Source organism: Terrapene carolina, unplaced genomic scaffold, assembly GCF_002925995.2.
Source record: "Terrapene carolina triunguis isolate 2854851 unplaced genomic scaffold, T_m_triunguis-2.0 Scaffold136, whole genome shotgun sequence".
In the NCBI taxonomy this organism is placed as follows: Eukaryota; Metazoa; Chordata; order Testudines; family Emydidae; genus Terrapene; species Terrapene triunguis.
The window spans coordinates 4183058-4186923 of NW_020664487.1; positions in this window are offsets into that span (position 1 = coordinate 4183058).

Below are 3866 nucleotides of genomic sequence, written 5' to 3' on the forward strand. Positions count from 1 at the left end.
AATGACACGTAGGTAATATTAAGAAAAATCTTGTTTTAAATCCACTAGAGTGATGCCATTTAAATGTGAACAGTAAAAAGCTAACTCAAGATTAGAGCTCAGATTCTCAAGCTTTTTCATAAGAGAACATCTCTTTGTAGAAAGATTGTCTTGTGGACCACTTTCCATTTGCAATCAGAAGGCCAACAGCCCATCTCATTCATAATTGTATGAGGTGTCTGTGGTAACTATAGCAATTGTTTACACGGGGAAAGTTATATTAAGTAAGATTTGTATATTTTAGCTGTTTTTAGTGTGGCAAGTGCTTTTGTTCTTTTTGAGAAAACAATCACACAATCTCCTTTTTCATATCTCCCTCCCTTTCTGGTCCTGTTTCTCTCAAACTGGAAACTGGGAGAACCAGTACCATGTGACAAGACATTTCCATTGACCACCTGAAAGTAGTCCACAGACTACTATTTGGACATCTCTGTGCAATAGCTATGTGAAACTCAGGGGGTTGCCATCTCAGAAATTCATATGGAATGTATCTTTGCTTTCAGTCTGTGTATCTTTGTATCTATCCAATTTTGGCTTCAAATACATTTGACTTACACATTTGTAATGTGCCATTGTGCCATCCCCATAGTATCATCAGTATCTAGGTGCCAAATCTCAAAATGAAAAAGTAGCCAGTTTTCACCTGCTCTTGCATCATAACTTAGCAGAACCACAGATTTTACATGATTTTGATGCAAAGACGTAAATTGACCCATGATACTGACCTCCTTTGTAAAGCACTTTGAGAGCTAAAGATGAAAAGCACTATAAAAGAACTAGCTATTATTATTATGCACTACCATGGCTCTTGAACCTTGGTGATCTTTAGATTTTTACAGTTTGTGACAGAACAATAGAAGTGTTGCAGGATATCCTGAAACCGTGCAAACATTTCACACACCTGCTTGACACACATTTTTGACTTTGATAGTTAGGAGTGGGTAATTATGTATGGAAAAACACAATTACACATGCAAAGAGCCTGCAAAATTTGTAACTGGCCATTTGTGCTTGCAGATGTAACTGGTATTTGCATAAACAGATTACATACACACTTAATTTTGGAAGTCAGGCCTACATTCTTGAATTAGGAAACTCCATTGCTTTCCTATTACTTACTTACTGAGCAAAATCATCTGAAGCTTGAAAACAACCTTTTACCTAACTAAACAAAGATTTCTAGTGTAGCAAAAGCTGATATTAGCTGACTTTTTGTTTGCTTCACCGATTACTAATATCGTAATCTTATTTGTTTCTTGAACTAAGCATAGCTCTGGGAATCCAGCCATGGACTAGCAAACTGCCTTGATAGTCTGTTCAGTGCATCTCCTTTATAGAAAGACCAAGTTTTAGATAGCTGTTACCTGAGCTTCCCTTACTAATTTGTAAGCCGTGCTCACATTGTATCTTACAATTGATTACACTAGTATGGCAGCAATTGTTGGCAGCAGAGAAGTTAAAATTATAATTATCATTCAGACATTGTTCCTTCAGCTTCATCAAAATGTTTCTTTAAGATATACAAATCCCTTGCATGTCTGTTAGCTGATCTACGTCTTGGATTTATAGGTCAAATTACAGCACAGGGTTTTATTGGCCTTAAAGACAAACTGCCAAGGAGTGGGGGAAGCAATTAGGTTTGTCTTTTTTTCCCCTTCTTTGTGATATATCTAGGTCTGAAAGATGTTCCCAAAAAATGGGGTGAAAAGGAGAAGAAGCTGCCATTCTTTTGCTCTCTTATATTAGAAATGTCAGGTCTCGGCTTCCTGTTTTTTCTGGAAGCCTCCGTGAAAAACCGGAGTGGGAGCTTTCTGAGCCCACAGTTAAAGGGTCAAGATGTTTGAATCTTTCACACAGATTGATTTTCTTTCAAGTATTTGAACAAAAAACAGGTTTAAAAAGTCAGACTAAAATCCCCTCTCCTCTCAATTGCTGATGTTCCAGTCTCTCCCTTATGTGAAAAAAACAAACAGAACCCCTTACCTGCTTTTGGGAAGAAGATCTTTGAGATCTTCCTACATCAGAAAGAAGTAAAAAGGGTACAAACACAATTTGTTTTCCTATAACTGGAATATTCACACCCAACGTTTTACTAACTCACTGTTCCTAGAGTTTATAGGCTCTGGGCCAGTACTACTAGGAAGAGCATAGCAATGTGTAATTTACTTCAGGAGTCCACAGCAAGGGCAGCTTGGATGTGCTTCAGACAGCAGTGCATGCACTAGCTGGCTGTACGTCTGAATGCACTCCCTAGTGTCAGAACATGCCCACTCTGAGAAAGCGGTGTACTGGCTTGTGCAAGAACCAGTCCCCCCACCTCTCATTCAAGTGTTGGAGAAAGAGATTCCCTGTGTGTGTCTCCCCCCCGCCCCGCCCAGCAAACTGTGCTGTGCACATAAAAGGGGCTGGTCTTGGTCTCCTATGTGAAGTAAGATCACAGGGAACTTGATACTTATCTAGGCTGAGCTGCACAAATCGGTGCCTGAGTATTGGTCTGAATACTTTATTTCCTTGCTTTTGGGGGCTATTCACGTGTGTGGGATGGGGTAGACAACTGATCCAGATCCTAAATCCAGTTTCAGAACTCTAGCTATAATTAACTGTAGATCTGTTATGGTCCGAGGGGCTCTTTAGTTCCTGGATAATTACTCAACAGACTAAATGGTGCTGGCATCCATCTGACTATTCAGAGGGCAGAGTCATCCCCTAAAACTTAAACTGAACAAACTGTTCTAATGCACTTCAGACATGAAGAAAACTACATTTTTAAATTGCTCTTGGGTCTGTGGCCTTTTATGCTTCGCTTCAGTCTGAAGAACATTTTATAGCTGAAAATTGGGGGCTTGTAATGGAAATACACTGACAGGCTTTTAATCGTATGGAGGCGTAAATGGTGCTGCTTTTAATAGCTAACAGCATCTGCATCGTTAATTTTCATTTCCACTGAAAACTGCTTTGCTGAGCTTACTGTAATCAGTATTGGTTTACAGGCTAGTGTGGGTGTTCAGTGTGCAGATTATGCTTCTGGCAAGAGGAAAAAGATTTTGACCATTGGTAATCTTCTCGCATCTCTAGAAGGCACTAGATGTTGGCCTGGTCTACACTACAAAGTTATGTTGACAAAAGGCATCATATGTTGACCTCGTTGTGCAAGCGTCTTCACTTAAATGTGGCTCCCGATGACATAAGTGCCCCGCTATGCCAATTTAATAACACCACCTCCCTGAGCGGCATAGAGCTATGGTTGATGATTAGGTCGATGCATTGCGAGTGTAGACACTACGTTATTTACGTTGACTGTTACTGTCCTCCAGCAGCTGCCCCACGCTGATCACTGTGGTCACCATTGTGAATTCCGCTGCTCAGATGGCACAGAGGCCAGAAGCGTCTCTCCCCCACTCCCACCTTTTAAAGCCCCATTAATTTTTGAAATTCCTTTTTCTGGCTTGGCGAGCACACCTAGCAGCTCTCCATTGTTCAGTGGAACTGCCCAGCTGATGATGCTGCCTACATGCTCTGGATGTGCTCCTGCCTGGAATACACAGGAGGTATTGGATCTCCTGGGCCTTCGGGGACACGAGGCTGTGCAGGCACAGCTCCGAACTAGCAGTAGAAATGTGGATATCTATGAGCAGATTGCTCGGGGGATGCAGGAGAAGGGATACGTCAGGGACCAGCAGCAGTGTCACATGAAAGCCAAGGAGCTGTGGCAGGCATACCAGAAGGCCATCAACAATCAATCCATTGCCAAGCCATAGACCTGCCGCATTTACAAATTGCTGCATGCTATATCTGGTGGAAAAACCACCCCCCTCTCTGAAAGCACC